Here is a 24,942-nt window from a genome sequence, read left to right as displayed (position 1 = left end):
ATACCAACCTGATTTCCTCCTCCCTCCCTTTCTCTCACTACTCCTGCTTCTCCCATTTCCACCTCCATCCAGTCTTCAGAGGGGGTAAAGCCTTCCTTGGGGAGTCTAAAGTCTGACATACCAGGTTGAGGCAAGAGTAAGACCCTCCTCCTATATCTAGGCTGAGCAAGTTATCACAGCAAAGGAAATGGCCTCAAAAAGCCAATTCAAGCCCCTGGGTTAGGTCCTGGTCCCAGTACCATGGTCTCCCCCAAAATCACAGCTCTTTCTTTCTAAAATAAAATTAAACAGTGCTTCATAATGGTTATCAAGTTAATTTCTGTGACTTATTTAATCCATACTGCTTCATAAATTGTAATAAATTATTGTAGAAATTTGTAGTTAAAATAAAGAATAATATTGTGCACTGGGTCATAGGATGCTTGATATTTAATGAGAAAAAGAAATCACTGTACAAAACATACAGTTCACAATGATAGTAAGTGCTGCAAAGAAGGGAACCTGATTGCTGCAGGTTGAAAACAAGATTTTGACTCATTGCACATTCATTGACACACTTTTCTTGTCTGTCACTGACATTAGAATTAATAATGTTGTAAGCATCCCAGAGTCTAAAAGGTTACTTTTTATTAATTATTTTTAACATTCCAAACCTAGTACCCCCTTTCTCCTCTCTCCACCTCCCATCTGCTCCTTGGAAAGGGTAAGGCCTCTCCCTGGAAGTCTACCAAGTCTGTCCCATCATCCAGTTGAGGCAGGATCAAGTCACCTTTGTACCCCCACAGCCCAGTACCTAGGCTGTACATGGTATCTCTCCATTCAGAATGGGCTCCCCTAAGTCAGTTTGTGCATTGGTGGTAAATCTTGGACCCACTGCCAGTAGCCTCATATGTTGTCCCAATCACACATTTCCACCTATATTAAGGGAGTCTAGTTTGGTCTTATGCAGATTTCCCATTTGTCACACCTGAGTCAGTGATCTCTCACTAGCTAGGGTCAGCTGATTCTGTGGGTTTCCCTTCATGGTCTTGTCTCCTTTGTTCATATTTTTTATCCTCCCTCACTTCGATTATAGACCAGGAGCTTGGCCCAATAGTTAGTTGTGTATTTCTTCATCTTCTTCCATTTGTTTGTGGAAGAGGGTTCTAGTCTAAAACCTTAAAGATGGGATGTATCCAGATGTCAACACAATGTAGAGCACAATAACTATGTGCTTTCATTACATTTGCTACTTGAAACCATAATTGTGGTCTTCCAATTCTTCATTGTATGAACTTATTTTTAGGGAAATTATTTAGAAAATAAAGCAAAAAGACACTTCATAGTACCACTAATGTAGAATATATGTGAGAAATGTACCCAGGTATTTTCTAACTTCCCAGAAGCTGTTGTGGACAAAAAAAGGGAACTGCTGTCATCAAATAATGTTGTATCTAATAAATATTTAATAACCTTTGGTTATTAACATAACCAAAATGTATAGATAATTATCTCCTGCCTAAGAAGGACAGAGATAAATTGATATGGCATTTCAGAGGAAGAAAAGATGCAGCTAGTGGGAAGGGCCATAAAAACTACCTCCATCATCAGACATGTAATTAGCCCTGGAGGCTGGGTTTCATGGGGTTTGAATGAATCATTTGATGCTCACCATCAAAGTGTGCATATTTTATCCTCAATATAATAATTTGATTAACTGATCAACTGAGAATTTGCAAAAAAATTGCCTTAAATTTTACTAATTTTTGAAATACTAATCTCTTGTATCTTACACTGTTTAGAAAATCTTATGTGAAAGATCACACAGCCTTAAAGATGTCATTTCCCCTCATTTTCTTGTATTTTTAAGATTTTTTTATACTTCTTGAATGTGGCACAGAGTTTCTATGTTTGAGTATGGGTGTCAGAACTCCCAGTTCTCACTTTCCACCATGTGGATTCTGGGTCTTAAACTCCAGTCCTCAGACTTTGTGACAAATACCTATACCCAGAAAACCATCTCACTGGCCCTTTTCCATCGTCTTTACCCAATAATTTGCATAAATAGTTTTCTAGATGCAACATAGCTGCCTGGAAGCCTTATCTTCGCAAAACTTAACCAGAGTTCTTGAGTGCTTCTCATTCTCTAAGGAACTCCTTCAGATGCAGGAACTGTTTGAAGTCAAGGGATGATCTACATGTAAAGAAAAGAAAATTACAAAGATCACATTGTCCCTCTCTCTCAGAAATCATTGTGGCTGGTTATGAAGATGAATTCATTTCGTAGTTTGGGTCATGAACATAGAACTTTGCCTGTCTTCCTTCATATTTGTGTAATGACAAAGGAGTGTTTTCTTAAAGATACTCCATAAGAAACCAGATATGGTTTACATTTCTGCAATGGTCATGAATGCATGTCTATTTTCACTTTTATTCAGAATGTCTAGTAGTTAATGCACTTTGAAGGTCACAGTATCAAGTTGTTTTAATATCATTTCTACATAAAAAGCAGTAGAACTATTGACAAGTGTTTTTCAAGGATATCATTAGATAAATGACCCTATTCTTAATATGTCTCATAAATTATATAATTGATATTCACTTCTCTTTTGGAATATTTTGAGTCTATGATTTAAAAAAAATGAACTAGGACCTGTTCACCAGAGATTTCAAATATATGCTAATAAGACATGACCTGGAGGTAGTAGTCATGAGCATATTTTTGCATATCATCTTGTTACTTTGACTAACCTTCAATATGAAAATGTAAATAAGTAGGCAAAAGAAAGGAAGAAAGACCTTCCTATGTAATCTGATTTATTTTTAGCTACTTAAAACTCCACACTGTTTTATCATCTGCATTCAAACACTCAGTGAAGAGACATATGCTAAACAATCTATTGTGGGAAGAAAGCTGTTGAAAAGAATATAATTTGTAAGTAATTGGAATTTAAGGTTTCACAATAACTATGGATGTGTCCTGTGATATTCAGTGCACATAGGTATTAATTAATGTATTTGAAATAATTATATTAACTCTCAAAATTATTCCCATGTATAATTAACACCGCAACTGAAGTTAACTATTAAATCTCTTCATTTATCATCTATTTATCATCTCTTTACCTCTCTACCCTGCCCAAAGCATATATTTAAATGGGTCCTAGGGTAGATGTGTTTATATATTTATTTGAATAAATATATAGTTATATTTAAGAATGATAATTAAAAATAAGAGATCATGAATTTGAGAGAGAATAGAGGGCATGAAAAGGGTTGCAGAGAGGAGGGAGGAGATGATTTATGTGTGTTTTATTTACTTAAAGTTTAAACATAGTATTTGTGAGATATTAAATATTTCTATATCATAAAATAAACATTCCCATGAAAATTATTCATATTAATGTACAGTTAGAATTATAACACTAATTAAATTTTTAAAATCTCATATGTTGTCATGGGGGAAATTCCATATTAACAGTTAATTTCTTTATTCCAACCCCTCCACCTTTTCTTATGAATTGAGTGTCCCTAAGAGGGTAGAATTAGATAATGTCTCAACTTAAATTCAGCCAAGTGCTTCATATATGCATAAATAAGTTTGGCTTCTTATAAATGGGGCATTCTACCTTCAGTATTTTTCATCAGTTTTAAGTCACACCTGAGACTATGAAGTTGAAAGAAAGGGAGATTGATACTCATCTACCCAATAATCTGCCCTAGTCCCCTGCAAGACATACTTAAGTTGTATTTATGGAAGTATTTAACTCCTTAATACAGATCTATGTGGGAGCATAGGAAAGAAGGGGAACTCTCAAATTGCTTTCATAAATCAGGTGAAACACTGGTCTAAGGCCCTTACAAAAATTTACTAAGGAAATTTCACATTAATCTCACTTATGAATATTGATACAAAAGGATCTTAAATGAAGTGTTTGCACCTATAATGCAAGAGTGCATCAATCATGATTACAAGCCGTGCTTGTTTTATAGAAAACAAACCAAACAGTACTCTTATCTCTCCTAACGATAGCAAAAAGAATTCTCTAACACTAATAGTATTAATTTGATTTAAAAAATTATTAGCTTTGTTGTGATATTTCAGCATAGCAGATTATCTACAATTTAAGAATGAATATATTACAGTCTTTAAAGTGAGTTTTGGTACATTTACTCCTAATTCATTCTTTTTCTTTATTTACAAAATAGGAAGTCACAATACGGTGATGGTTAATCTTCACTTCAATGTGACTGTTTAAAATTACTTCAGAGACTGGGAAGGCATGGCTCTTCAGGAGTTTGTGAACCTGTATTCAGAGATTAATTGGGGAGTGGAAGACCATCCTGAATGTGAGCAGCACCATCCCAGTGTCTAAGAATAAAGGTAGAAGCAAAACAAACTCAAAATGCATGAATAAAGCCAGCAGAGGCCCAGACTTCTCTGTTCTCAGTTTCCTGTCCCCGTGCCCACCTGCCACTATACGCATGCTCTGCTATACTCTGTACTGTACACCAAGATGGACTGAGTGCTGTGAACCCATGTGACAGAAAAGAGAAAAATAAGTCCCTTCTCCCTTTAGCTGTTCTGCCAAACATTTGATCAGAACAATGCAAAATAACTAATACATGTGCATCAACAGTGCCCACTTCTAGAATATTGTGAACCATACTCTATGGCCCATTTGTCCATTTGTTTATTTCTAAATCCACTTAACAGCCCCTATGGAATGAGTGTCATCATGAGGCTTGTCTCTTAGTTAAGTCACTGCCTGCCACTGATGCTTTTCCTCAAAGGAAACAGAAAGAGCTCTCACTTCTGTTTGCTTAAATGTTTCTCTATTTCTAAATCTTATTTTTACATAATTATAACCTACTTCATTAACTTCACATATGAGCCTTAACTTCCCATTGTTTCAATTCAGAACTGATCTTCATTATGTCTTAATATTTTTAAAAAATGGTTTTTACCTCAGAAGAAATTTGGTGATATTTTGCCACTACATACATGGTTTATAACTAAGCCAAACATGGTACTAGATAATATTTTTTCATTGTGAAGTAACTACTAAGTTTTCTCAGTACTGGATTCTTGGTGGGTTGGTAAAGTTAATATATCTTCTCAGACCAATAAAAGCCACCATGTCTGATACTGCTATCATCATCCATTAATTCTTTTGATATAACAAGATCAGCCTTGTAATAGTCAATCATGACTGTTAACTTGATGAGATTTAGAAGCATCCTGAAAACAAAATCTGAGCATGGAACTCATGAGTTTCATAGATTATATTAATAGAAAGTGCAGGACTCACCCTAAATGTGAGCAGTAACTTTCCATGGGCTTTGCTCCTGAACTGAATGTAAACAGGAAAAAGAGCTGAGCTGTCTGTCTGCATTTTGATTGTGGTTGCAGTTGTCTTAAGTATCTGCCTACATGTCTTCTCCAGTAGAAACTTCAAACAGTCTGCCCAATAAGCCCTTCTGTCTTAGATTATTGTAAAAAGACACCATGATCAAGGCAACTTATAGAAAAATACACTTAATTTGGGGTTTTGTTACAGTTGCAGAGAGTTTGTTCATTATCATCATGGTGGGGAGCACATTGCTGCAGACAGGCATGGCAAGGAAGACATAGCTAAAACCTATGTCCTAATGCACAGACAACAGGCAGAGAGAGGCAATTGGCCTGGGGTGGGTGTTTCAAACATCAAATAACACACCAATGACATGCTTCCTCTAACAAGGCCACACCTACTCTAAGAAAGCCATACCTCCCAATCCTTCTCAAATAGTTCCTCTCTCTGGTAACCAAACATTTAAAATATATGACCCTAGGGGGCCCATTTTCATTCAAAATACTACTCTTCCCTTCTTCAATTTTCTTCTGTGAACTCATCTGTCTCAGTAACAAGACAAGTAACCAATACAGTCCTGTCCACTATTCACCAAATCTAATTAATTTAAGTATTAAGAAATATAAACTGCAAGCTTGAAATAGGTATAGAATGATGAATTATGAAGCTTATTATCATGTAAGAATATGTATTAATGTTCTTATCTCCATGAATATAGGAAATTGTATAATAATTGATCAAGGATGACAAAATTTACAATCCTATAAAGTTAAAATTGACTTGCAAAAGCTCATCAAAAAATTGATCCGGTGCTATGAATTAAAAAAAATCATTTCCTTTTCTTACTAAATCATTCCACTCAGCATATAATAGTACTTAAAAAGAATGAAGGAACCAATGCTGACCCATTGCAGAGACTACCTATTGTTCCATCCCCAATCCTTCCTCTTTTCACAAAAGCATTTAAATAATAAACCTCATTTGAACCTGTCCCAAATGTCCCATCCAAAGTGCTTTTAATAGGGTTATTAAACCACATGGGCATTTTTATCATTTTAATCTATTACTTTCCAACAGCATTCAACATGAGGGGTTACATGCCCTATATCAAAGAAAGCATAGCCATTTGGTTTCAAAATACCAGAAAATGCCTACTTTTCTTGGATGTCACTGCAGGTTCCCTCTCCCCTCCTTTGACTGTCTCTTATAATGTCACCATTAGCCCTTGAACCTTTACCTTATTCTACTTTCAATCACTTTCTTCTGGCTATAATTAGATTAAAGACTGGATTTGGGTTGATTTCACATCAACTTTCATCTAAGGCATAGTCTTCATCTACTTTTCACTAATAACCCTCCTAGGCAGTCTTATTACTTTAGTCCTGATCCCAGGACTTCTCAAAACAGCCGTCAGTGTGAACCTCTTCAGAAGGAAGTCTTGGATCAAAGCCTTGACCTACCTTACCTCTATCAGACTCGATGCTAAGCCTTATGGTGCCTGGGACTGAGTCTCCTCAGGTGTTTGCTTTCTAGCCAGTCACCCTGGCCTTCAAAACTTCTCTGCAGCAACAGTTTTCTTCCTGTCCTACCATCTTTTCTCAAGGCCATGCCTCTGGTAAATTCTCTAGACTAATGTCTAAAGCAGGATTTCAATAAATATTTGTTGACAAAAACATTGAAATATGAATGAATGAATGAATGAATGGATGGATGAAATGCCTTGTGTTTATGGGCATCGATCCATAATTATTTTCAAACTTCAATATAAATGAAAAATACCTTTTGATAATGTCAAACAATTAGGTAATCTATCAAATTCATTTTTCTTTCTCAAGAAGGAATGAAGATAAATAGTAATGTAAAAATCTCTGGTGTCTCTCCATAACTCCCTTTACTTTTTCACTCTTTCAACTTCAATAGTGTCATAGTTTTATAAAAAGATAGAATAAGTGACTGATGGCAGTTATGAACACCATACTGAGAGGATTTCTTACAGTTTATATTGCTCTATCAGAAAGTTCACAGCATTAGGACATTTTTTATCCCACATAAATAAAGTCTTATATTCTACTTACAATCATCAGTAACCCAGCACACCATGTATAGAATAATGTGGTTCCAAGAAAAACTAGTAATCCTCTTATCTTCCAAATTATATCAAGTAATTGTTGTGTTACACATTGTATTTAAAAAACAGTATATACCTGTCATAAAGTACTTAAAGTGAAACACTTAAGGCAACATGTTCACAATATCTAGATGTAGAATTTACATCTATAAAATGAAAAGTTCTAATTGCTAAAGTCTCAAATTATCTTGCCAATATGAAAATCACTAATTTAAATTCTACAGCAATCCCATGAACTATCAGTACCTTCTCTTAGCTGCAATTTGAATAGTAAAATGTTTAAGCTTGATCAACATAGCCTACAATGCCATTTAAGAGAATTCTACTTAGAACTAGGTCTTAAAGACAATTCTATTTAAAAATAAAATATGTTGATTGTGGTATGACCTATGATTGGATAATGAAATTAAAATTATGGAGTGACTACTCAGTTCTGTAAGTGTTGTTTGGGGTCTTTTAATAATTTGAACCTTCAAACCCACATGTAACATAAATATATGTTCAAAAATGAGGTTCATATAGTTAGAGGAGTATACATATGTATTATGGAATATTTCCAAGGGTTAGGTGTGAAGTTCTCAGTGTTTGATTAAACAATATGGAGATAATTGTGCAGGGTATGATAATAGTCTATGGATTTGGCAGACCATGTATTACTGTCTGCCTTCAGGCTGATAAAGCATGGTCCAACTATATGTCAGAGCTTGAAATTATGTGCCTGGAATTATATAGTTTTTCTCCCTCTGTAAGCCACACTATGAGCCTCATAAAGAGAGGAAGACAGTACTGCTCCAAAGGTCACTGGTTTGAAATTCGAGAATAATTACTTTCCACAGTGTGCTTTGTGGTACTTTCCAGAAATAGAGTCACTTCTTTCAAGATTCACTATATGCCACAGAGAAGTTGAAAGGAGCTAAAGCACAAGAGTCCATAGTCCTGCCAAGATCATAAGGTTAAACCTGAGAAAACTATCTTAAGGAAAACAAGCTGTTGCCAAAATCAGTCTATTGCTTTAGAATATGTAGTTGGATGTGGTGAACTTGGTGAGGTGGTGCCTGTTGTCATTTTTTTCTTGTTGGAAACTTTATATCATATTTTAACATTGTGTTGGGTAGATAAAACTAATACTCTGAAACAAAACTATAAATATTGCTAAAAATGTTTTATAATGCTGGAAATTGAAATTAAGACCTCTCAAAGGCTAGCAAATAATATATTGCTGAGCTATAGGCTAAGTTAAACACATTTTTATTATTCAAGTGCAAACAAATATTTTCAATAGAGTGAGTAATAAATAAAATGTTTACCACTAAGCTATGATATTCTCAATTGGAAGATTTTATAATTTATTCAAATGTTACATGTTTTAATTCTAGTTTGTATTGATTTATTGCACTTACAGGAATCAAAGTGCAACAAGGCAGGAGTTAATCCTCTCCTTCCATCAGAGTTTCAAACTCAGGTCATCAGTTTTGTGGAAAGAGGCTTTACCCACTGAGCATCATGTCATTACAAATATGCTTATATTTGACAGAAAAAACTGAAATATTATTCAGCCTTTAAAATATTGCAGAAGTATGTGCAGGGACTTAGCATTTGAATAGCATGTGGGAGATCATGGGCTTGATTCTCATCATCGATACAAACAATCAAATACACATATTGAATAACGTTATTGAAAATTTGTTAATTTTATATAATTATACGTTAATAATAACACGATAATTTTAGATCTATAAACAAGGGAAAACAACCATTCTTTAAGCATGGAGCTTACAAAAGTATTTTGTGCATGTGAGTATGTTGCTGTCTTGCTTACTTTTTCCTTTTATAATAGACAATTTTGGTGGAAAAAATGATATAATTGTAAATAGCATTGTTTCAATGAGGAAAGAGGAAGCACAGATTTAGAGGGAGTAAATCAGAGTTTATGCATTCAAAAATGAAGTTATTTAAATCAAGATGAAGACAGAACCCTGATGGACATACATGATCAATGGACATACATGATCACAGCTATCTATTAAGCCCTTGTTGTGCATACAGCATAAAGGTAGGTCATGTGTTTCTGATATACTTGAACCACTGAGCTGGTAATATTGAATTCCTGAGAGTCTAGACCAATGACCCTGTGGAAACAGGGCTTATATAGAAAAGCAGGCCAATTCCAGTGGGTATCTACATTTACAAAACTTCAGGGTAGAAGTCACCTTTGAGAGGTATTCGACTGAATTTCTTTTTCTCAGTGGGAAATTCTATTTTATACCTTGTCAGTTTTTCACAGACAATAAGCCTGTTGAGATCAATGTATGACCAGCACAGGAAATTACAGATAGAATTTGTATTACAAGTCTACCACAAGACAAAAGCAAATTGGCCTTTTTTGTAGTCTATTTCTAGATATGAGCTCCAGTTGTTGCCAAGGTAGCTAGGAAAGTTGTGAAGTTGTGAGACTGTTGAAACTCAAGCTTATTTGTGGTCTCTAGATTTTGATTTTATGTTTCTAATTCCTGTCATCAATTTTAAATATATTTTTGAGCCCAGAAATTATTTTTGGTGGTCTTTGAAGAGCAAATATCCAATGTAGGTCTCCAGAAAACTGTTAAGAATTGACATCTAAGTTGAATCAACTTGTTGGAAGAACATAGCTCTGTGTGTTTCTAATACTGGCCTCCTGTTTGTTGGAGTCCCATTTCAGCTCTTAGAAATAGTGCAGATACCTCATTGTATGTTTAATAACCATAGTCATGACATATCAATACTTCCAGTGCTTAAATACTTTAAATTTCTTTTCACTTTTTAATCAGAAAAAAATTAAATTGCTTATACAAACACATGCATACATGAACACATGCACTCATGTGCACACACACATACACAGACATGTACAGAATCAGAAAGAAAGAGAACATAAAGTCAGATAGGTTGGTAGAGAGGTAGAGAAGTGAGTATCTAAAAAGAACAAGCATAATCAAAATATCTTACAATAAATTTATATATGAAAAAATAAAACTAGCTAGAGATCTCTCAGACAAGATCCTGAAGAAAAGATTTCTACTTTAAGATCATGTGCTAATTTTAATTGTACCTCCATAATCGTTTTTTGTGACCTAACATAAGAATGTTGCAAGGGTAACGTGACGTGACCAAAACTATGTAAGCTGTCTTCGAATCTGCCTATCCCATCCCATCAAACAATTTTCAATGTCCATGTTCCAATTTGTATTCTCTTCTATTCGCACACCCTTATCTTGACCTTTGACTCAAAATCCTCCAGAGAGTTTTAGCTGTCTAGTAGTGGATCAGTATTTAAACCTAGAGCGCAAATGGACTTTGGGTTCCCATTTCACGTAGAGGGATACTTTCTCAGCCTAGACACACATGGTGGGCCTATATCCTGCTCCAAATGATATGACAGACTTTGAAGATTCCTCACAAAGGCCTCACCTTTCCTGGGAAGCAGAAAGGGGATGCAATAGGAGGCCCTTAGGGGTCAGGGTCCAAGGGGAGGGAGAGGGAACTTGGATTGATATGTAAAACAAGCTTGTTTCTAATTTAAATAAAAAATACTTTTTATTAGAAAAAGAAAAAAGAAAGATGCACTCTGCAAGTAGGTGGCAACCCCTGTGGACTTAGGCCCTGGATAGAATTGAGAGGACACATGAGTGAGCACAAGCTTTCCTCTCTCTCAACTTGTCTGGGAAACACAGTCAATCCTTCTATGCAAGAACTGTGTTTTGGGGGGCATAGATGTTCAGAATTGAGACTTCATCATGATAGATTTCTCCTGTGATGCATATGAAGTGACCTCTTTCATGTCTTTTGATTGATTTTATTTCAAAGTCTAATTTGTTAGATATTAGGATTGCTACCGCTGCTTGTTTCTTGGGTCTATTTGATTGGAAAATCTTTCCCAAGCCTTATCTCTGAAATAACGTCTGTGTAGCATTTGTAGAAGCAGTCACTGAAAACAAAGGGTTAAACCAAATGAAGTGTACAAATTATTACCTATTACATGGTGTAATACAAAAGTATACCTTCATTGAACTTTAAGATTAAAGGGTATAAAATAAAAATTAGGCAAATAAAATTCCAGGGGGGTGTCACCAAAAGAGTAACACATCCTGGATTCCTTTTTCTCCTTTCATTTTCTTTTTTCTTAATCAGAAAACCTGCAGAGATTTTTTTGGTCCTTATATTCACACTTTGGACAAATGGAGAGACTAAAGCATAACCCCCACAGAGGTAAGAGAATTCAATATTACTTCATAAAAAGTGGCTTTCTTGGCACTATTCTCTTCTAACAGTGGGATTACTGAAAATAATGGGCTCCAGTACATTTCATTTTTAATGTTACCAAAAATAGCTCCTTTGTCATCAGTCTTAATGGAGTGAATAGGTCAGTACCATAGAAATTAACAGTGAGGTTGAAGGCTGTCTGTACCTCCTTGACGTATTCTTAGTGTTACTCATGGGCTGTGCTGAGTACAGCATGAGTGAAGGATTGAGAAAAGTTTAAAAAAAAGAAAGGAAGACAGAAAGAAAAATCGATGATAGATAGATATAAGCTGAATGAAAATTTAAAAAGGGAGCTTGTCTCTTTCCACTCTAATGTGAACATCTCATTTCCCCTTTTTGCTTCACTGCCCAACATGTCAGAGGTAACAGAAAGAACATCTTAGATATTTCTTCTAACAGAAGTTACAGGGAATTGGTGAATTTAAATGTTAATGATTTCCATTCCTTGCATTATGAAAAGCATTCTAAATTTTCCACATTTTAAGCTTAATTCATGTGTACCAAAAGGTGGAAAACCTGTTGTGGACATAATACACCTCCGATTTAGACTGAGAATTTAAATTTACTGATACCAGGGAAGTCAGTGTGGTCCTTCCCTGGGGTTATAAGTTTCCTTAATCAAAGACTTTAAGAATATACTCAAATGGAAACTTAAAGACAATTTTACTAGAGTTTAAAAAGACAAGCTATAAAACTTAGTAGCTGCTCAGAGATGGCAAATGGAGAAAATGAAGAGTCATGGTGTTTGAGTTAAGCAAGCACTGAAGTCAGTTCTGTGGGAGTAGGCAGTTACATTCATCTGTCTGGAGCAAAGAAATAAGCAATACTGCCATTATCATAAAATGTGATACTTATATGATACTTAGTTGCATCATGTGAATTGAACTTCCTTAGAGTTTATTGGTCATTCCAAAAACAATTTTAAAAAGTAGAGAAATCAGGAAAGAAAAAGGAAGAGAGAAAAGGGAAAGGTAGACATTGTGAGGGAGGAGCATAGGGAGAGGAAGATGCATGTATACTACTCTTAAGTAGTTTCACAAGGAAGATTATGTCCATAAAGTTTTGCTACTCCATGTGGTGACATGAATGTCATCTCTAGAATACACATTAAATAGCCAGGAGAGCCAGGAGTGGTGCCTCAGGCTTGTCATCCTAGAACTGACTGGGGAAGTGGAGACAGAAGGAAGCATGAGGTTCACTGACCAACCAATCTCATTGTATCAGTGAGTACCAGAGTTACTGTAACAATAAAATATATAGTAAATGAATGGTAAATGAATCCTGAGAAACAACACCCAAGGTTGATTTCTGGCCTCGAGATAACATGTAGGTACACATACGCGTGCACACACACACACACACACACACACACACACACAGAAGCATGCACGTGCACACACAACACACACATGTACACCAGCACACACACTAATACACAAGTTCATCAATCAAATAGAAAAGAAAAGCTTAGGGAGTCAGGGATTATTAACTTAATATTTTTATCATTATTATTATCCATCTGGTCAGACCATATTCTAAGAAGTTAGAGCTCATCTTATAATGGATAGAAAGTCAAAGAATTTGCAGAAGTATTTTATAACAACCATAGTAGTGGTAATAAATGGAAAATAGAAAAGAATCTAAATTCAAATGCCATACCTGGGATATTCCATTCTTTTCATATCATTGGTTACTGGAGTTTTTAAAGAGAATTGTTATTTTTTTCATGTTTTTCAAGCAAAATTTCAACATGTCATGAATAACCCACTAGGGCAGCCATTCTGGAAGCAAAACATGAGAACATGGGTAATGGTAACACTGTCAGTAAGGCACAACACAGCAAGTGTCTGACTTCCAAGACAGTAATGAAGACACCTGTGGTCAGCTGAAAATTAGGCTTGTGAGAATTCCACAAACATCCTGTATTATTTTAATCGAAAAGAAAAAAGACACCTCTTTCTGAAGTTGAAGAGATGGCTCAGTAAGCAAAAACAATTAACAAACAAACAAAACCAGTACTTGCATACAGGCCTGAAGAATATAGTTCAGACCCCTAGATGCTATGTAAAGCCCAATGCAGTAGAGTTTAGAAATACTCCTAGTACATTGTGGTGAGGTGGAAGGCAGAGACATGAGAATACTCAGGATCTAAAGAGCCAGCTGCCCTGGTGCACACGTAGGGAACAGCATAGACTTTGTCTCAAAACGGTGGAAGGTGAGGGCCTACAACTGAATATGTCCTCTGACTTCTGATATCATGTACCCCAGCTTGCAAACACAACATGCCGGCAAGCATATTTAAATAAAAACTAAGAATGGGTATATGGGAGGGTCTGGAGGGAGGAAAGGGGAAAATTGTAATCTCAAAAATTGAAAGGAATAATGGAATATCTATGCATTAGAGAAATTGATCCGAGGCCTTCCTTAAATGGGGAATACTGGGAGATTAAAACTAAATTTCATTCATGTGACCTTTATTCACTGTTAAAAACTCAACTCTTTGCACTTTATCTTAGCCAAAAGCCTGAGAAGCATTTCAACTTTTCCCAGGTTTGGAGGGACTGCTCATTTTTATCTATAATTAGAACTACTAAACATAAACTGTAAATAACTTACAAACTAAAATACATTATACACATTTGACCAACTCCAAGGAATTTGTCTGGAGTCAAAATGCCAACAGTATATCCTTAGTATTCCAGTACTTTATTTACCCAAATTGATGTTCAGGTATGATTCAAGTTAAAGGACTAAGGCTGAGCCTTGTCACTAGAGGAAAAACAAGCAAACAGAAAACAGGTGGTGCTGTTTCCTTAACTCAGGTCAGGAAGCAGGTAGGCATGATTGTTTCTCCATGACAATAACTACTTTCCTTATGTTCATAATTGCTTGTACTTTCATTTCCATGTTCTCATATCTACTGTGCTTTTGTTTCTAAACAGGATTTGTGATAGATGTCTAAACTGCCTACTTGGATTTTGATTCTAACTGTAAGAGCAGTTCATAGACATCTCTAGCACTAATATTTCTGAAACTATTAATTAAAACCTATAAATATATATTAGATTACTTCCTAGGCATTCAACCTAAAAATTCAGATCAATGATTAGCTCAGGCTACATCAGAGAAATGTCTTGAAGTAAATGGCAATTACCATAGCTCCACACTGGATAGCATTCAGACACAAGAACTGTATAAGATCAAGCAAATGATAAAATTTCAGCACAGAAGTGGGACAATGTACAAAATGCCCCATCTCTAGTCAAGAAGCTATTTGTAAATGATGTCTTCTGGGAAAGGAAAAATCAGCTTCCTTCAATATCGTGACACTGAGTTTTTCAAACACACTCCAGGGCAGACCAGATGGAGTAGAATAGTTGATCAATACAGACAAGACCCCAATTTTTTTGTGTGTGGTTTTTTTTGGTTTTGTTTTGGTAATGGTTTTGATAACAGAGAGAAACAAATTGAAGTTTTTAGGGTAAGGAGGTAGGAAAGAGTTTGGAGTGTAGAAAGGAGATGATCAAAATACATTGTATGGAATTCACAAAGAATAAATAAAACACTAAAAAAAGCCTACTTTCCAAATTTGGAGCCTTTGAAATAAATATGATGGAAATGCCACAAAATTTCAAAAATACAAATATCTATCACTACTGTGAAGTGAATTTCAAGATTTAAAGAAAATAAATAAAAAGTTTACCAGTGAGAAAACAATTATTCATCTGCCTTCAAAAGGCCCACTTCCCCTTATATTTCTCTTGATATCCTTGCAAAATTATGTCTCATGCTTTGAAGTTTTCTGTCTGTACACTTAATCATTCCAGCCTTGTAAATATAAATAGAGTGTCCTCCACATTGCCTATTGGGTATTAAATTGTGATGGTTTTTGAACAAATGACTTTACCAAATGCTGAATTTTATCAAAGTTATCAGAGATTTCTGTAAGTAATTTAGCAACAATTTTGGAGCGCTTGATATCTGTAAGAACCATGTAGCAACAAAATAAATTAGTTGTAGAAATAGAAAACAAAATACAAATAATCATTGCAGATCTGAGGGGAAGAATTTTTAAAATTATTTCTTTAATATTTGGCTAATGTATTGTCTCTCATGATTTAAATCATACTTTACTGCATGTATGTTTTAAATTGTCAAAGAATAAATAAGTACTATTTTATTAAAAATTCAGCAAGTAAATGTGACTGTGAATGCTGAAAAGATGTGCTAATATGTATTTTTAAAGAAAGGATGACTGTTTTCTTTGCCTAACAAAAGCTTCCCAATTTCAGAACCAGCTCTTCCTTATATTGATCCTTTGTATTGTTTTACTAGTTTCCACTTTATTGATTTCAGGCCCCAATTTGATTATTTCCTGGCAATTCGTCCTGAAACTAAGAAGCTTTTGTAAGACAAAGGACACAATCAACAAAACAAAACAGCAGCCCACAGAACATGAAAAGATATTCACCCACTGCACATATGACAGAGGGCTGATTTCAAAAATATACAAAGAACTAAAGAAACTAGTCACCAAAACACCAAATAATACAAATAAAAAGTAGAGTACAGAAGTAGAGAATTCTCAATAGAGAAATGTAAAACGACTGAGAGTCACATAAGAAAGTGCTCAAAATTCTTAGTCATCAGGGAAATGCAAATCAAAACAACTCTGAGATACCATCTTACTCCTGTCAGAATGGCTAAAATCAAAAGCACCAATGAGAGTTTATGCAGGAGAGGATGTGGAGAAAGCACTCTTCCACTGCTGGTGGGAGTGCAGACTCATACAACCACTTTGGAAACTAGTATGGCGGTTGCTGAGGAAAATGGGAATCAGCCTACCACAAGAACCAGCAATTCCACTCTTAGACATATACCCAAAAGAAGCACATTCATACAACTAGGACATATGCTCAACCATGTTCATATCAGCATTATTTGTATTAGCCAGAACCTAGAAGCAACCTAGATGCCCTCAACTGAAAAATGGATGGAGAAAATATGGTACATTTACACAATTTCCTCTTAGCAGGAAATATAAGTGGAATCTTGTAATTTAGCAGGCAAATGGATAGAACTAGAAGAAATCATCCTGTGTGACACAACCAAGTCACAAAAAGACAAAAACTCATGTATGAATTTTAGACATAGAGCAAAGGAGTACCTACAATCTACACTTCCAAAGAAGCTAGGAAATGAGGAGGAACCTAGGAGAGACATACATCGTCCTCAGGAGAAAGGGAATGGGACAAGATTTCCTGAGCTAATTGGGAACATGGGGGAGGGGAGAGGGAGTTAGAATAAAGAGAAGGGGAGAAGAGGAGGGGAGAGGAAGACAGCAGAGAACAGGAAGATCAAGTTAGGGGAAGAATAGAGGAGAGCAAGAAAAGAGATACCATAATAGAGGGTATCATCTATTAAAGAGAAATCTGGTGCTAGGGAAATATCCAGATATCTACAAGGTTGACCCCAACTAAAATCTAAGCAATAGTAAAAAGGCTACCTTAAATGCCTTTATCCAATAATAATATTGAGAACTACCTTATATGCTATCCTAGAGCCTTCATCTAGTAGCTATGGAAGCAGAAGCAAACACCCACAGCTAAACACTGAGCTGAACTCTGGAATCCAGTTGCAGAGAGAGAGGACTGATGAGCAAAGGGATCAAGACCAGGCTGCAGAAACCCACAGATACAGCTGACCTGAACAAGAGGTTGTTCATGGACACTAAACTGATAGGTGGGAAGCCAGCATAAGACTGTTCCAGACTCCCGAACGAGGATATCAGTTTGGAGGTCGGGCTAATCTCTGGGGCCTCTGGTAGTGGATCAGTATTTATCCCTAATATACGAATGGACTTTGGGAACCTACTCCACATAGAGAGATACTCTCTCAGCCCAGACACACGGGAAGGTCTAGGCCCTGCTCCATATGATATGACAGACTTTGAAGATACCCAATGGAAGACTTCACCTTTCCTGGGGAGCAGAAAGGGCAGGGGGTAGGGGATCGGTGGAGCGCAGTGGAGGAGGGGAGGGAGAGAGAACTGGGTCTGGCAAGTAAAAGAAGCTTGTTTCTAATTTAAATTTAAAAAAGGGAAAAATAAAGACAGGATGGCTGGTATCTATTAAAAGTTGCAAAGGTTCTAGTACAAGAGACACTTATTTCCCAACAGGTCTATTACTAGAAGGGTAAATGCAGGATTGTTCTCATGACATTGTTCATAAGGAAGAGGGCTTTTCCTCCAGTCTGCTTTGTTTATTTTGGAATGACCCACAGGAATACAAATGTGCCTGTAGAGAAGGAGTTGTCAATTAATATTGGCCATTGTTTGCAGAATAACATTTCTGTAGTTTCAACTGCATTGCTAACATGTACAAGCAGCAGCCTTAGGTGTATTTCAGTTTCACTATATACACATATTCAGTCATTATAGGAATATTTATTGTCACTAGATGGTAAACCCAGGCTCAGGCATGAAAGCATTCATAGACTGATAATGAAAGTAGGCAACTCCATCATTGTGATATTGCATGAAGATGCTTGGGATAGACAAAGGATGCCTGGGAAAGTCGAAAAGGTTTAAACAAGAGAACAAAGTCTCAGAAGAACCTGTGGAATACCAATCTAGAAAGGCGCAGGCTGAGAACTTCCCAATGTTCTCAGACAGAACACACTGCATCAAACTGAGGCTCATAACTTTCCTGCTGTGTGTAAGGACAGCCCTTCTGTGAAGGATGTGGCACTAGACCAAAGTTCTTTCTCAGACCATTGGTGTCCTTTGTTCTTCCTCTTGGAATGGCAAAGCTTTAACAAGTGAACACCCTGTGACCCTGACATTTTTGGAATTTGCAAAAATGCCTCGAATTCCTTACCAAATCTCCCATGAAACACTGGTGCGGTGTTCTTTTATATGTAGAACATGCTTGGATCTGAAAGGGAGAAATGGTGAGGGGTCCTCCCTACAGCATTTTAAGTTCCAGAAAGAATGTTTCATTCAGTTGCACAATAAAAAGCCTACGCCTTATTCCTAGATTCTGTATTCCAGATTCTTTTGTTATTTTGTCTTCCTCATTTGCACTCTTTTCCACATTATTTCACTTCCACTTGACGGGCTGACTATGTTAGAAGGTTCCAACTTAAGGAATATTTTCATGTACTTTTAAAAATATTGTACATTTCTATATTGTATGTTATACATACTCTCCTTCATACGTTCCATAAGGAAATTGTGTGTGGGTTCATGTGTTCCAGTTTCTGTGTGTGTAGGCACGTCTTCATATTCATGTGTGTGGATGGATAGAAGAAGCAGAGATATGTGGTATCTTCCTCAGTCCCTCTCCTGTTTTTTGTTTTTTTTTGAGACATTATCTCTCTTACTAAATCTGGAGTTTACCAGTTCACATAGGCTTGTTGGCTGGAGAGCTCAGGAACAAATCCATTGTTCCACATCCAACTCTGGGATGCACATCACTGTGCTGAGCTCTTCATGTGGTAATTGGGGGCCTCATGCTTACAAGCAGATGCTTTAGCCATTGACTGTCTCCTCTGCCCTTTAAGGCAACTTTTCATTGTCAGTTATAATCAGACTATCAAATGAATGGATTATTGTTGTTGTTATTGTTATTATTATTATTAATTACTTTAACCTGATTTGATGTTTTCTGAGTCACCAATCCCTGCTGCATCTTGATGGATGCCAGGTTATATTATCTACTTTTTTCAGTGGCATCATTGCAGATTCTACACAAATGGTAAATGAATGTTTTCTTTTCCTAACCTCTGCTGGAGGAAGTAAAAAAATTAACATTATGGATATCACAAAGTATTCTAGAATGAGATAGTAGATGGCTGTAGGAGAAATGCAACTTTCATAATGGAAATCATGACACATGCATTACCAGCTCCTCTAACACTTTCATCAGTCTTCTAAGATAAAAACAATGGCATTCAACAACATATCCTTTTCACCTCAAGCTTAATGCTGGAAGTAAAGGATAATGCAGGAGTTCAGTCAACAGAAGACAAAGAAATGTTTCCTGAAAATACATTTGTTTGAATATTTGTGTTTTTCATGCAAGGCTGAACAGTGTCCTTTGGTTAATCTTTGGGTGGTTTGGCATGTGTCATATGAAGTATATGACTTATCTAGAGTCTGAATCCACAGACTGAAAAAGATTAACTTCCCCACAAAGCATTCATTTCATGGATGAGATGCTGTCTGAATACCATTCCATTCTGCTTCCTAATACCTAAACATAAGGCACAACCAAAAAACTGAATACCCCTCCTGCTCGTTTTTAGTTTTTGTCCTCTCTATTTTTTTAAAAATGCCTTCTTAGTTCTCAAGTGACATAAACATTGGTGAGAATTTCTTGTGTAATAAAAATATCTACTTTATTTTATGATTATGAATATCAAGCAATCATCTGAGGTATTCCCAAAGAGATTCTTCAGTTACACTGTGGTTTCATAGTCAATAAAATGGAGGAGTCATTGCTGTTATATATATGCTCATCTTCAGCATTAATGTATTTCATCTCTCATCACTCTCATCTTTCATCACTGAAGACTTTTTCCAGCATGTTCCCCTGCCTATGTGTCCGTGAAACATGCAGAAAGAGATGGAGCTAAGAGAGAAATGGTCTTTCTTATCATCTCTTCACTTTTCATAGGTATAAGGTTATATTGTGGGGAATCAAGTGCTGGACATAAGAAAGACTTGGGTGACCCCAGAGTGGGTCTTGTCACTTCAACAAAGGCTTTTCTCACATTTCAACTTACTTGTTCTTATTTGTGTACTTAACCTAATCCTCATTTTCTTCCAACACGCCACCAGCTTTTGGCTCCATTACTCCAGCTTCCTCAATCTAGACTTCCGGTTACACAATGATGCAGATTAGTCACCAGAAAAATCAAGTTGACTAAAAATATGATGCAGGCACTGGTGATCACACAACTGAAGTGTGAAGTTTTAAAGTCTATCTTTGGCATCCTACAAAGTCTACCTGCTTTCTGAAGGTTTGAGAGCATCAGCAAGAAATGAAACCATACTTTTTGCATCAACTTCTCTTTACGAGATTCTGTTTGAACTATGTGGGATATTCATACACCCAGAAGAGAAATCTTCTTCAGCAGTTAAAAGGAAGGAAAGAAAAAGGTGTAAGAGAAGATGAAGAGGTCTTCAAACACTTTCACTGGATTTTTTTTGAAAATTTCAGAGTCTTTCAGTCAAGACTCTGATTGCATAGGTGACAAGATAGATGATATACTAAATGTGTATGGTACCTGTCTGTCATATTAACACTTTAAACAGTGAGACACCATCTATATCTACAATACAACAAATAATTATTACCACACAGTCAGTAATAAGGAAATCAATTAATGAGACAACTGTAAGAAGTAAACACAGACACAATAAGAACAATCTCTGCCGCACCCCTGAAGTTGACTACAGCTGCAGGGGTATTGCACACACACAATGGCATCATGATGTCTCTTATTTCAGCACCCATTCATTTACAACTAATAATTAAAAGATTATGGCATTCCATCTCTTCCCACCATAAGGTAGAAAGTCTTGCTAGACCCACCCTGATGTGCTGGGTTTCCCACAACACTGAGTCATCCACAGAATTCAGAACACAGAATCTGCCAAAGAAGAAGTATTAAATGGATTTCTTGTGAAGTCTTTACAAGGACTTGCTTTTTTTCTTTTTTTTAATTTAAATTAGAAACAAGCTTGCTTAGCATGTCAATCCAATCTCCCTCTCCCTCCTTTTTTCCCCCAACTCCTGTCAGACCCCCCCCAACCCCACACCCAATCCCCACTCCATTCTCCAAGGAGGGTGAGGTCCTTCATGGGAAATCTCCAAGATCTGTAATATCATCAGGGTCAGGGCCTAGACCCTCCCCCATGTGTCCAGGCTAAGACAGCATCCCTCCATGTGGAATGGGCTCCAAAGTCCATCTGGATGCCAGCGATAAATGCCGATATAGTGCCTGAGGTCCCAAAGAATGCAAAGGCCTCCTCACTGACACCCACATTCAGGGAATTTGAATCAGTCCCATGCTGGCCTCTCAGCTATCAGTCTGGGTTCCATGAGCTCCCCCTTGTTCAGGACTGCTGTTTCTGTGGATTTTACCTGCCCAGTCTTAGCCCCTTTGCTCATCACTCCTCCCTATCTGCAACTGGTTTCCAGGAGTTCAGTTTAAGTGTTTAGCTGTGGGTATCTGCCTCTGCTTCCTTCAGCCACTGGATGAAGGCTTGTTTTTAATTTAAGCTACATATTAGAAAAGCCTACCATTGTCTTTTGTCTGTTTTATTCAACTAAGATGCAGAGAAGGTTGGGAAGTTTCTAGAGATGAGGACATGAATAAACTCTCATGAATGATCTATACAAGAACATTTGGAATTACAGTGATATTTCTTAACTACTATCAAACTGGTAAATTAATTATAACAAAAGTACAAAATTTTAATATTATCTTTATTATAAATAATTGATTGAGAAGATACATTTAGTTTGATCAAATGGTACCCAAGGCACATATGCACTGAAAAATTATAACACTTTTGTGGGTAGTGTTTGATACATACACCAGTTAAAATAAATATAATATAATATAATATATGCAGAGACATGATAGATAGACACATACATACATATACACATACATACATACATACATACATAGCAGACAGGCAGGTAAACAGAGCTAGAAAGTAGAAAAATGATTGACATATAGAGACAGATAATACATATATTGATAGATGCTAGATAAGAAGATATATATGCATTAGAAAGATGATAGATTGATATCCAATATATGTATTATTGATAGGTGAAAGATTTCCAGATACAAACTTACATTCAGGCATATATACATACACTGATGGAAGACAGACACATGATAGAAATTTGGATTTTAACAAAGATTAATCACTGTGAATGAGATCAGTTTTGAAGCCTGGTGTCTACCTAAGGTACCTGGGCTGTTTTTAAATCTCTGCCCTGTACTGTGGAGAAAGCTATTCTCAGCATAGCAAGTCTGAGTCACTCTTGAGCTTAACCATCTTGCTAGATACTCAGAGGAATATTGATATCAGAGTTGTTTCATCCATTCAGGGTTTTCAGTTCTTTTGGTTCTAGGAGATACCTTTCTTTAGTTCAGAATATTCAATTTACTATCCACTATTCTCAGAGGCTAGAGTTTACTCAGATGCAAATATTCAATTATAAAGCAACTTTATTTCCATTTAAATTGATCCTGGTCTCCAGCAAAATGCCTAAGATTGCAATGATCTGTGTAGCAAAAAGTACTGAGCTGAACTCAAGAAAGCCAGTAACAGAGAGGGAGGACTGATGACCAAAAGGATTAAGACTGGGCTGGTTTAACCCCCAGAAACAGCTGACCTGACAAAGGTTAACTCTTGAATCCCAGGCATCAGCCTGGGAATCCAGCATGTGACTGATCAAGACCCCCTGAATCTGGGTGTCAGTGAGGAGGCCTAGGGAATCTATTGAGCCTTGGGCAGCAGATCAGTACCCATCCCAAGTATACACACGGACTTTGGACTCCCATAGAACAATGTGAGGTGCACTCTCACCCTGAACTCTTGGGGAAGGGTCTAGGCCCTGCCCTATATGAAATGACAGACTATGGACACCCGCATGGAGGGCCTCACCCTCCCTGGGGAAATGAGGGGATAATGGGGGGGTTGGGGGGAGGGCACGGGAGGAGGGGAGGGAAAGGGAGAGGTACCTGGAACTGACTTGTGAAGCAACCTTGTTTCTTATCTAAATTTAAACTGAAAAATAAAGTAAAAAAAATCAGTTTTTATGTCAATTCAGTTTCATTTCTGTTTTATAAAACATCACTATGAAAAAATTTAAACAAACATGTTAATTAAATTTTTATCACCATATGGAAGCTTTAATATGTGGGAAGGGCATGCCATTCTTCGAGAGGTTTTGTTTAAATTGATGGATAAACAAGGCTCTTCTAAAAAGCAAAATGTGAGACATAAATCCAAAGAATAATGTGCTCAAATTTAAAACTATGTGACAGTATAATCATCTATTCTATTAGGATATTGTGGGTTTATTTTCAATATTTATTCTTTTGTGTGCATCCAAGTGTGTGCATGTGTGTGTGTGTGTGTGTGTGTGTGTGTGTGTGTATGAACACATCACATATGTAAGGGTTCCCCCCAGAGGCCAGAAAAGGGCTCCTGATTTGTTGGAGCTTAAGTAACAGGCAATTGTGAAACATCTGACATGAGTACTGGAATCTGAGAACTGATTCTCTGACAGAGAAATTCATACTCTTAACTCATGATCCATCTTTCTAGATAGCTCCATTACCCATTTCCACTCTCATTTACTCTACTGTAACTCACTATCAGCCATAAAAATATTTTTTCTGTAAATTCTTTTTGTTTTGTTTTGTTTTGTTTTTGTTTTTACGAGACAGGGTTTCTCTGTATTGTTTTGGAGGCTGTTGGTCCAGCCTGGCCTCAAACTCACAGAGATCTGCCTGCCTCTGCCTCCCGAGTGCTAAGATTAAAGGCGTGGGCCACCACCGCCTGGCCCTCTGTAAATTCTTATCCTTCTGACTTGCTCTTTTTTTGCCCTCTTAATGACTAAATCACTGATGCATCCTGTATTGTAAACACTGTAAATCTGTTCTGTCCACCCGGGCCTTGTATTTCCTATGGAACATTTTGCCTAATATCAATGTATTGAACTCAATTTATGCATTACTTCTATGTCTTGTACTGTAACTATTATTATTGTCATTACCATACTCATCATCATTGCCATTATTAATAGTTTGATTTTAAGTCATTCTTTCTTTTGTGAACATCAAGAAATGTTTTACTCAGTGTGTGTGTGTGTTTTGTAATATGGAATATATATTCTTCCAAAATGCTCAAGTTTTGCTCTATCTATTCCACAGCAACTAAATTTTAATTTTTATAAGATTTGAGGTAGAAAAAAACCTACTTTTTCTTACACAAATAACAACACTTTCAGCACCACTGGAAGAGTAATGACTCATTACTGTTAATCTGTCCAAGAATCTTACAAAATCTTTGTCATAAATCCAATCTTAACTGAATTAAATTTACTTTTTTGAAATTATTTGGCATAATAATTGTAGAAAGGATTT

Source organism: Mesocricetus auratus, unplaced genomic scaffold (genome assembly GCF_017639785.1).
Source record: "Mesocricetus auratus isolate SY011 unplaced genomic scaffold, BCM_Maur_2.0 Super-Scaffold_100013, whole genome shotgun sequence".
Classification (NCBI taxonomy): domain Eukaryota; kingdom Metazoa; phylum Chordata; class Mammalia; order Rodentia; family Cricetidae; genus Mesocricetus; species Mesocricetus auratus.
The sequence above is the reverse complement of the archived record's forward strand: the minus strand, read 5'-3'. Positions refer to the sequence as shown.